The following is an 11,888-nucleotide window of genomic DNA, read 5'->3' on the forward strand; positions in this document are numbered from 1 at the left end:
GTGAGCAGTGTGGCTAAAAAGCAAAGAGGGAGTGTAGGCCAGGAGCTTGGACCCAGACAAGGCCAGATCAGCACGTACTTGTAGGCCGGGATAAAGATTTTATTTTAAGCACAGTGGGAAGTGACTGTGCTTTTGTTTTTGTTTTGCTTTTCAATCTGCACAGTTAAAAAAAAAAAATTACTTGCCAACATTTTAAACAGGGGAGTGGTGTGATGGGGAAGCGAAGAGAGGGCAGCAGAGCTGCTCCCACGGTGGCCAGGGCCAGGGTGGTGGCCAGGGCCAGGGTGGCGGCCAGGGCAGACCTGGAATCTATTTCTTGGCAGATCCGGGAAGTAGAAGGGACAGGTCTTTTCCTGGATACCCAGGAGGAGAAAGATCGAAATCAAGCTGTCCGCCATGATTCCTGGGTATTTTGTTTGAGCTGCTGTTTGAATGGTGAAACTGTTAACTGAAATGGGGCCTACTGGAGAGACGGTGTTTGGTAGCTCTACGGATGAGAAGTATTTTGCTTCATGCAGTGAGTCAAAAATAAAGGGTACTGGGGCGCCTGGCTGGCTCAGTCAGTGGAGCGTGCAACTCTTGATCTCAGGGTTGTAAGTTTGAGTCCCATGTTGAGTGTAGATTACTTAAAAATATATATATATATATATATATCTTAAAAAAAAAAAAAAAGAAAAGAAAGAAAGATGGGCACCAGGGAGGTTCAGTCCATTAAGCGTCCGACTCTTAATTTCAGCTCAGGTCATGATCTCACAGTTGTGAGATCAAGCCCCGTCTCTGGCTCCCACTCCTCGGGTCAGCTTGTAGTCTGCTTGAGATTCTCTCTTTCCCTCTGCCCCTCCCGCTAGCCCTCTATCAAAATAAATAAATAAGATCTTTAAGAAAATAAAAAGAGGGGGCGCCTGGGTGGCTCAGTCGTTAAGCATCTGCCTTCGGCTCAGGTCATGATCCCAGGGTCCTGGGATTGAGCCCCGCATCGGGCTCCCTGCTTGGCGGGAAGCCTGCTTCTCCCTCTCCCCCTCCCCCTGCTTGTGTTCCCTCTCTTGCTGTGTCTCTCTCTGTCAAATAAATAAAATCTTTAAAAAAAATAAAATAAAAAGAGAGAGAATAAAGGGTCCAACACTGTATTACAGGAAGTGGTCTCTGTCCTTAGGAATTTACGGTCTCTTGGCGGGGGCGGGGGGTGGGGGGGGTGGGGCGGCGGTCAGAGAAATAAGCAGGCAGTGACGATCCAGTGTGATGTGTGCTGTGATATGGAAAGAAAGGGGGAGCACCTACCCAAACGTGGGGGAGGAGTCTTGGCTTCCCCACGAAGGACCTCCATGCTGATCTGCTCCAGCCAGGCCTTCTCTCCAGCCTCCCCCTTGGCCTCCTCCCTTCCAACGCTCCAGCACACTGGCCTTTCCACTCTCCTAACAAGCCATTTGCCTTCCCGCCTCTGAGCTGTGCACGTGCTGTTGCCTCTTCCAAGAGTGCCCCCACCCCACCTTCTGTCTCAGCCCTGTTTCCGGCCCATCTTATGTTCATTGCGACTTAAATGATTGTATTTTATTTTCTTGTGAAATTGTTTAATTGGCTGTTCCCTCTCCTAAGAATCCGTGAGCTCTTGGAGGACAGAGTGTGTGTTGTTCACTCCTGGATCCCAAATTCTTGGCACAGCCTGGCAGATGGTAAGTGCTCTAGAAGTTGGGGGGGGAGGGAGGGAGGGAGAGAAGAAGGAAGGGAGAGAGGGAGGGAGGGAGGAAAAGGGCAGGCAAGGCCTGAAAAATAAATTGAGTTAGACAGGCTAAGAGCAGGGGAGGTAAGACTATTCCAGGCATAGGGAATGGCTTGTGCAAAGGCTAGGAGGTGAGAGAACATGGTATCATCAGAAAACTTAAAGGAAAAAAAAAAAAAAAGAAAGGGGCGCCTGGGTGGTTCAGTCGTTAAGCATCTGCCTTCAGCTCGGGTCATGATCCCAGGGTCCTGGGATGGAGCCCCGCATTGGGCTCCCTGCTTGGCAGGAAGCCTGCTTCTCCCACTCCCACTCCCCCTGCTGTGTTCCCTCTCTCTCTGTCGAAAAATAAAAATAAAATCTAAAAAAAAAAAAAGAAAGAAATAGAAGATCTTCAGCTCTCTGTCCTTGCTCTGTGCCCTCAGCCTGGCAGACAGGAGGTCCTCAGGAAGCATGGAGGCCTCTCTGCCCTCCTCCATTTGCAAACAGAAAAGCTGTAGCAGAAAGCCCAGGGCCTGGGAGCTCCTGGGGTAGGACGGTGCCTCCTTGGCACACCCCCGCTGCCCGTCCGCAGTGCCTGGCATAGACTGGCACATTGTAGGTGCTCCGTAGCTTGTGGATGTTCAATGATGCTGGAAGGACATTCCCTCCTCAGCTGCGGAGTGACAGCACTGGGTAATTCCAGAATGTTAGCTTCAGCAAGGCACAACCTGTTACGGGTCACAAAGGAGGAAACTGAGGCCCTGAGAGGGGAATGGATTTGTGCAAGCTCGCGCCGCCAGTCCGTGGCAGCGCTGGGATGAGAGTGCAGATGTCCTGACTGCTGGTTCAGAACGTCCTTCAGCCTGTCCCCACTTCCACCAAGCCACCTCCTTCCCTCTCGAGCCTCTGCCTTTCAAGATGTCAGAAACCAGCGGATTGGAGCCAACAGGAAATCCCTGAGTGCCTTTTACCAGGGGGAAGGCATTATGTTACAGGGAGGGCAGATGGGGCGACCCATTAGTGAGCTAACACTGAGTTCCTGTTGGTTCCATTAGTGCCTCCGATTAACCCGTTCGCACCCAGTGGAAGGAGGAAGCACCAGGACCCCAGCAGGGATGAGTCACACAGTAAGGCGGCTTTCAGGAGGCTGAGGCAGCAGAGCTGCAGGGATGGCGGAAAAGGGGTCTCTCCTCTTTCCTTGGAAAGCGGGTTTCCTTAGAGAGGGTGCCAGCTAGTGTCAGGGATGACAAAGAGCAGGCAGGACTCAGAATCATGGCACTTCAGAGCTAGACGGAGCCAGCTGAGCTGACCCTTTGTACAGATGTGCAAACCGAATGGCAGAGAGAAGGAGCTGGTCTCTAAGTCACTAACAGAGAACCCAGGTTCGTGCCCATCACACTGCATTACAGGACTCAGATGTGCTACATTGTTAGCTACGGCTAAAATACGGCCACCTGCTGTTGGGGCCCTGCGCTAACTGCTTTACATGATCTTTTTTTTTTTAAAGATTTTATTTATTTATTTATTTGAGAGAGAGAGAAACAGCATGAGAGGGGAGAGGGTCAGAGGGAGAAGCAGGCTGCCCACTGAGCTGGGAGCCTGATGTGGGACTCGATCCCAGGACTCTGGGATCATGACCTGAGCCGAAGGCAGTCACTTAACCGACTGAGCCACCCAGGCGCCCCCTACATGATCTTATTTTATTCTCACATCAACCCTGGGAAGGAGGCACTATTCCCCCAATTCATATGGCAAGACTGAGGCTCAGACTGGTTAAGTCATCTGACCAAAGTCTGGCAGCTCATACATGGAAGAATCAGTATTTGGACCCAGGCAGCCTGCTCGTCAAATCCTTATCTTTGTCATCCTGCCATCCTGCGGAGCAGCAGAAATAGGCAGAACCACCATTTAATAAGTACTCTCTGCAGAGCCCTTCCCACTGGTCTTGCCTTTTGCTTTAACCACCTAGAGATGACACTATCATCCTACCTTCCAGGTGCAAAACCCCAGGCACAGTGAAGCCAAGGAGCCCGCCTAATGTCACCCCGTACAAATACTGCCAGAAACAGGATGCAAACCCACTTATCTCACTCCAAAGCCAAGGCTCTGGGCCACTCCACTACATGAGTATGACAATCCCACCCTAGGACAACTGTGTAAACGTGCCTACCTCTATGCTCGGTATCTAAATGATCCTTCTACCGTTCATCTATATTCATTCACTCATTCAACAACTTTAATACTGAGTGGCTGCTCTGCTGGCCAGGCCTTTGTTTCCAAGCCCAATGGGATCCCAGCACTTCAGCTTACATTCTCCTCGGGGGACAGGACAGACAAGCAATTCCACTAGGGGATGGATGAGCATTGGCTGTCACAGCATCATCTAGTCCTAGGGGACAGAGAAGGCCAAACTGAGTCGTAGAGTCCAATTATGCATTTGTCCAGACAAAGAGAGCAAATGGGACCTGCCCAGCAGAGGCCGAGTGGTGTAAGACGGCTCTAATCCTCCATCCCAGCCCCAGCTGCGGCCAGAGCTTTAGCTCTGGTAGGGTAGGAAAAGCAAGGTAGAAGTGGAGATTCAAGAAGTAACTGGAACATGGACTTTATCGTCAAGACACTGGGGAACTGTTGCAGGATATTATGCATTTAGAAAGCTCAGGACCTGGAGGAAGGGCGCGGTGGGCTGGGGGCAAGTGCCTGGAGGTTGGCTTGGTGGAGTTGCCAAAGATAAGGAGGGCTTTGGTGCTGGATTAGATCTGTGAGGCCTGTTTCTGGCCGGGATGACAGGCAAATGGAGGCATGGGGGTGGGGGTGAAGAACAATGGATGAGAAGTATGGGGGAGAGTCAAATTCTATGGACCTGTTGAGTATGAGATGCCTGAGGGGCATCCAGTCGGCTCTGTCCAGAGTCTGGCTGGAATTTCTAGCCTGGATTTTGGGTCTTCCTGGTCTTAAGGTTTAGCAGAGAACTAACTCCAGACTTTCTACCATGTTCCTCAATTTCCTCATCTGTAAAATGGGTAATAACATTATGTCATAGAGTTGTGAAGATTAGATGGATATATACAACTAATGCATATAGCACCTAACAGTCCGAGGCACACGGGGATTGCTTAATAAAAGTTAATTGAATAAATATATGAATGGATGGTTCTTTGGGCTGTGGCTGCAAGAAGTTATTTGGGAAGAAAGAGTTGATTTAAAAACTCAAGGAACATTTCCTCCCTCTTCCCTATGCAGGGTTGGTTTGGAGGGTCAGGGAGAAGTATACGAATGCAAATGTTAAGCCCATCTAGTTAGTATTTACTGAGAACCCATCTCCCAGTGGTCAGACAGAGTTGGGAAAGGAGACAGCCAACTTCACTTACCAGGTCAGGAAACAGACATTAAATACACTAGGTGATAAGTGTCATCAGGGATATGTGAGAGAAGCTCGGGCTCCTATATAGGGAGGGGGCCTTGACTTTGCAGGGGTGCAGAGCTGGGGGAAGGGAACTGCTGAGCAAAGGCCCTAAGGCTGCAGGGGACTTGGTGTCCCTTATTCTGAAAATACTTCCAAAGTGCCTCATCTTGGCACTGAAAAGGTGACATTGAACCAAATGTGGGAGGTGAGGGAATGAGCTTCCCAGGCAGGGGAGACCACCAGTCAATGGCCCTGTGCAGGGAACGAGCACGTGGAAGGAACAGGGGGAAGGCAGGCCCGAGTGGCTGAGAGGACTAGCAGCAGATGAGTCAGAGAGGGGCTATGGTCTGAACGTGGTGGCCCCTCAAAATGCATATGTTGAAATCCTGATCCCCGAGGTGCTGGCATTAGGAGGTGAGGCCTTTGGGAAGTGCTCAGATAATGGGGCAGAGCCCTCATGAAGGACACTGGTGCCCTAATAAAGGGGGCTCCAGAGAGATTCCTGGCCCCCTTCTGCCATGTGAAGACACAGAGACAGGCCTGTGACCCTGAAGAGGACCCTTCCCTGACCATGCTGCCTCCTTGTTTGGACTTCCAGCCTCCTTTGAGAGAAATACATTTCTGTTGTTGATCAGCAGCCTAGTCTGTAGTATTTTGTTACAGCGGCCCTAACAGACTATGCTAAGAGGTCACAGGGCCCAGGTCATTAGGCCTAGCGGGCCACTGTAGGGACTTCCACTTGGAGGGAAATGGTAGACATGGCCCGGTTTGAGCAGGGGGCATGACGGTCTGACAGGGCACACTGGCTTCTGTGTGAATAGCCTGCCGGGCCCCGAGGAAGAAGCAGAGGATCGGCGATGAGGATATTGTGATCATCTAGGGGGCGAGTGTTCACACTTAGGGGAGACAAGGACTCATTTGGAGTTGACAAGGACTCCTGAGAGGCTGGCTGTGGCCATAGAAGGGAGGAGAGGGCTCAAAATGATGCCTCATTTGGGCTTCAGCAACCGTGGTGTGAATGCCATTTACTGCAGTGGGGGAGACTGGGGGGCACAGGATTGGGGACATGGCAAGAGAATCCTGTCAACACGAACAGAGCAGAGTCACTACAGTGAATACGTGTTAGCTTTGAGATGACCGCTAGACAGCCACGTGGAGGTGTCAAGTTAGTGGCTGGACCCCAGAGAATCAGAACTGAAGAAAGAAATGTGGGTGTGAGCCTATGGGTGCTAGCACAGCGTAGGATGAGATCACCTAGATGCGCCTTGATTTAAGAAAGAGGTCAAGGACCACGTGTGAGGAGAGGGTGGGGGGCATGACACTCTGATGCCAAAGTAGAGGAGGAACGTGTTCAGGAGACTGAAAAGGTCAGCCAGGGAAGTACAAGGAAAACCAAGACATTTCTGTGGGAGAACAAAAGCATTTCAAAAAAGCATTCCACGCAAGAGGAAGTACTACATGCAAAACCATACTAGTGGGGAGTCTGGGAAGGAGAACTGGGTGCCTGGGGATGGCACTGGAAAGAAGGGAGAAAGTGGCTGACAAAGACAATGGGTTGGAGGTCCGGATGAAATTGGAGAGATGCTGGAGGGAAGAGAAGGGAAAAGAAGGGAGAGGAGGTACCGGTTAAAGAGAATGAGCACCCCTAAAATTGTGATGCTGGTGATAGGAATTAAGGCTACCACCCTGGGAGGAAGGGGCTGAGGTGGGCGAGGGGGACAGGAGTAAGGGAGATGTCTGACCAGTGAGAGTCACTTCTAAGAAGCTTGCAGGAGAGAATAATGTAGGGAGCAAGGGCAGGCTGCCCCAAGATGGGCCACTTTGCCATATTGGTGATTTTAAATAAAAGTTACTGAAGAGAAAGCCTGTGTAAGAAGGATACTCAGACCCTTCTCTGTCCCCCTGAGAGCAGGAAATAAATCTCCCACGTCAGAGACGCCCTCCCTGTACCAGGTGGAGAGACAACCTTATCCAGAGACGGGAAATTCGGAGCCCAGAAGGCTATATCAACAACCCGGTTACTTTTCACTAATTTACTACCCAGCCCAGATTCTGTTTGGCATTCCTTACCGACTGAAGTTCCCAAAGTTAAATTTTCTTTGCCTGTCGATGCGTTACAGATTTATTGTCTCTTTGTCTAAAAAGTATAAAAACTGCCTGCCTTGGTCATTTCTTTGGGTCTCAATTTCACTGCTGGGCCTCTGTGCACACGGTAATAAAACTGTGGTGGGTTTTTTTTTTTCTCCTGCCAATCTGTCCCATGTAAATTTAATTCTTAACTCGGCTGTTGGACCTTGAATGTTTCCTTCCCTATAGTGACAAGTGGGGTTGTGGGCCGCCTAGACTGGTGGTAGTAAGTCCACAGAAGAAACGACTTCGGAAGGAGAGGGGAAGAGAAATGGGTGGCAAGGCTCCCCAAGGAGCAAGCCAGAGAGTGACCTTACCCCCTGCGCCCTGATCGACGGGAGTGTGTGGGAAAATTAACGGCTTCCCTTGAAGAGACTGTAAGGATGGGGTCCTGGGTGGGGTGGGCAGGTTTCGGGGCAGGAGGGTGAAGGCGACATGCTGGGAAGAGGCTGAGTACCCAGCAGTTTGCTGAAGACTGTGGCTCCAGAGGGCCCCAGGGAAGGGTGCTTGCGGAAGGCGGGAGATTTGGGTCAGATCAGGAGTTGTGCAGGGGCTTGGGGCAGCCAGGGTCCAGGTGACGGACGGTGGACGCTGTGGGAGGCTCGGGCTTGGGGAGCTGAAGGATCGAACAGTTGCACAAACGAACTCTGCAAGCAGCGGTTCTGAGCCACGCCCTTAATCAATGTTTGCTCTTATGTTTCTTATTTCTGCGGGCTGCAACTGAAAGGAGCCTTCGAAACGCCCCCGGGGCGGCCCTCCCGGCTCCCCGCAGGGCACCGGGCTGGGGCGGGGCTGGGATCCCGGGAGCGGCGGGAGGCACCGCGCACCCAGGGCTGCCCCCCCCCACCCCCGCCGCTCCTGCAGGGTGCGGCACCCGCGCTCCCCCGCCGCGCGCCGGTCCCGCCGCTTTCCAAGCCCGGGCAGCGGGGCGTGTCTGCGTGCTTTGCAAAATAGAAAAACAGAAAGACGAAAGACAAAAGAAGGCTGGGTAAATCCCCGGGGCCCAGGTAGCCGCAGGCTGAGCGCGGTCTCTCCTCAGGGCCGGGGCGCGCAGTGGAGGCTCATCCGGCGGTCGCGCCGAGCAGGGAGCGGGGAGCGGCGGAGGCTGAGCCGCGGCGCCTCCCCTTTCCCGCCCGAGAAAGGCCTCCGGGGCTGCCCGCTCTCCCCGCCTTGCGCCCCGCAGCCCCCGGGGGCCCAAGCACCGCCCACCCGAGCGCTGGGCCGCATCTCCCCGCGAGGAGGGAGGCGGCCCACCCACCCCGACCCTGGCTGCCAGCCACGTGCTCGGTGGCCTCGGGCAGGTTGCCTTGTGTCTCTGGGCCTCAGTTTTTCTCATCTAAAAAGAGGCGGCTGGACTCGATTTCTCCAAGGTCCCTCCAGGTTGGAGCGGTCTACCCAATGACCTGCCTTTTTCGGATTTGAAACTCTTCCTTCCCCGATGGCCTTCAAGTGGACCCTGGGTTATTTCGGATGGCATTTATCTTTTCTGCCTCCTTGGGGCGAGGACTGCCTAAGTACAGCTGTGCCTTCCACTAGCGCTCTGCGCACTGTCTCTCCCCGCCCCACCTTCCTATAAAGAGCCAGAGTAAATTTATTAGGCTCTCTAGGCCCTACCCTGTCACCACTACTCAACTCTGCCCTTGTAGCAAAAGCGGCCATTAAACAAATGAGTCAGGCTGTGTTCCCATAAGACCTTGTTAATGAGAGCTGAAATTTTAATTTTTTATCATTCTCACATGTCAGCGAAACACCCACTTCAAATCTCAGCTCTGAGCATGCCACCAGTGACGTGTAAAATGGGAATATGTTGATGTCTTATCTCCTAGGCCTGAGATGATTAAATGAGATACATTTTACAGGTAAGGAAACTGAGGCTCAGAGCTGAGGGTTTTGTTTTTGTTTTTTAATTTTCTGTAATTTTTTTTTTTAAGATTTTATTTATTTGACAGAGACACAGGGGTAGAGGGAACACAAGCAGGGGGAGTGGGAGAGGGAGAAGCAAGCTCCCCACTGAGCAGAGAGCCCGATGTGGGGCTCCATCCCAGGACCCTGAGATCATAACCTGAGCCAAAGGCAGACGCTTAACGACTGAGTCACCCAGGTGCCCGTTTTTTGTAATTCTAACACCCAACGTGGGGCTCAAACTCATGACCCTGAGAACACCAGCTGCATGCTCAGAGCTGAGATTTTAAGTGGGTGTTTTGTTGGCTTCCAGAGCCTCTATTCATCTTCTTTGTTTTCCTCTGAGCAAACACTTGGAGGTACTTAGTCTGGCTATGTGACCTTAGGACACCTTATTTTTCTGGACATCTGTAATCTCTTTGGTCAAGGTGTTGCAGGATTTTCCTCCGTTGGTGCCCACGGTTCTTGGTCACACCACTTCTAAGAATGAGAGGTAGACCAGACAGAGTGGTGGGCAGCAAAGCAAGGTTTATTGAGCGATAGCAAAGTGATAATACAGAGCTCCTGAAGAGGGAGAGGACGCAGAGGGGTTGCCACCGGAGTTTCTAAGTCTAGGGCTTTTCACAGGCTTGTTGGTGGGCTGTTTCAATCTGATTAACCCTCCCTCTGCCTGTCATCCAATCAGATTTTTGTCACCTATCTATCCTATGGGAAAGGGTGGAGGGCTCCTTCCAGGGCGGTGTAAAATCCTTTTAAAGGTAGTTTCCTCTTAGGGCAGGGGGTGGGCGTGGGGTGCTTGTCCCTGCCTGCCTTCCAATTATCCTTCATCAAAAGGGACAAGAATTAACATCCTCTATGTGCAACTGTCGTTTGTCGTCATTTTTCAGAAGAGAAAACTAAGGCTTGAAAAGGTTAAGTGAGGATTGAAGTTTGGGCCTATCTGACCCCCAAACCAAGCTCTTTCTAATGACAACAGTTTTAAGTAACTGCTTGCACAGGCCCCAAATCCAGGAGCCCTCTAGGACTCCTCCCTTCCCTCAACCCACGTCCAACATATTGGCGACTTGTTTTCATTCATCCTTGAAAATATATCCCGAATCTTTGGGGCTGCTGTGATCTTTTAAAAGTTCAGATCAAGGGGCACCTGGGTGACTCAGTCGGTTAAGCGTCCAACTCTTGATTTTAGCTCAGGTCATGATCTCAGGGAGGTGAGATCGTCCAGCGTGGGGCTCCGCACTCAGCGGAGAGTCTGAGATTCTCTCTCCCTAAAATAAATCTTTTTTAAAAAGTTAAAAAAGACTAAATAAAAGTGCAGATCAAGTCCCGCCACACCCCTGCTTAAAAACTTGGAAGGTTTCCTCGTTGACTTGGAATAAAATGCAAAATCTTACATGGCCCACAGGGTGCTGAGCCTCCTAGTCCCTCCCTGTCTCTGCCCTGACCTCTCACGCCCTCATTCCCTTCGCTCCGGCCTCAGGGGCTTTCTTTTTGTTCCTCTGACTTGCCAGGGTGCCGAGTGCCCTGCCCTCCCCTGACCTCTTGCCTTGCCCGCAGGTCTTCATAGGGGAGATGGCCCAGTGATACCTCCCCAGCAAGGCCTCCCTGACCACCCCCACCCCCACTTTATCACAAGCCTCGTGTTGTCCTCTTTCCGGCAGTCCTGCTATCTGATACTCTGCACACAGGGTCCCTCCCCCAGGGGAATGTAAACTCCAGTCCAGCAGGAGACTTGTTTGCTTGACCTCTCCTAAATCCCCAGTGCTTAGCCCGTATCTGACAAAGACTAGGTGCTCAGCAAATACCTGATGAGCTAATAACTCATTGTCGCTGGATCTCTGGCCTCTCAGTGGGAGATCATGAACTTGCACCAGAACCATTCAAGAGAAACTGAGCCTGACCGTGTGCCTGGCCCCATGTTAGCCAGTGGGGCAACCACAAAGACCTACCCAGTCCCAGGTGAGTGACTCACTGGTTCCCTGGGCAGAGCAATGTGCACACACATTAAGACCAGACACTGTATATATGCCCAGGTTCTGCTGAAAGCTGGGCTCAAAAGTAGCTGGAGATCATGCTGCATGGCTCCTGAATCCTACCAGAAATCCCCATACTCTGTCCCAGAGCTGGGCCTCTCACCTAGACTCCCTCTGCACTGCACCCCCAACCCTCCCTGGCTTTGATTCATTCTTTGGACCTCAGTTTCCACAACACTTCCACCAGGTGGCCTTCCTTGGCTCCTCAGACCCCACCTTGATGGTAGCCCGGTAGCAGGTCCCAGTCCCAGCACTTTGCATTGTCTGCCTGTTTCCCGGTCTACACCTCACACACCCTAGGGCTATCTGGTCCAGGGAAGCAGGGACCTTGACCAGCACCCAGTGTGGTGCCAAGCACAAAGCCGGAGCTCAAGAAGTATCTGTTTCCTGAATAAACAAATGCACAGATACGGAATTTCTCGGGAAGGCAGAATTTCATCTTTCTGAGGCCAAGACAAGGGATGAGACCCAGAGCCCCTCCACCTAGCCACAGCCTATTCTCTGTGTTTGCAGTTGGCCCGGCCACCTCCCCATCCAGGGGCTCTAGCATCAAGCCCCAAACTGAGGCTTTCTCGTCTTCCTTGTTTTTTTTTTTTTTTTAAATAAATTTTACCCCCAACGTGGGGCTCAAACTCATGACCCCGAGATCAAGGGTCTCATGCTCCACTGACTGAGCCAGCCAGGTGCCCCATAAATATGATTTGTTTGTTTTGATTTACCAGGTTGTTGT

This window comes from Leptonychotes weddellii, chromosome 7 (assembly GCF_054177405.1).
Source record: "Leptonychotes weddellii isolate Sample4059 chromosome 7, ASM5417740v2, whole genome shotgun sequence".
Lineage (NCBI taxonomy): Eukaryota > Metazoa > Chordata > Mammalia > Carnivora > Phocidae > Leptonychotes > Leptonychotes weddellii.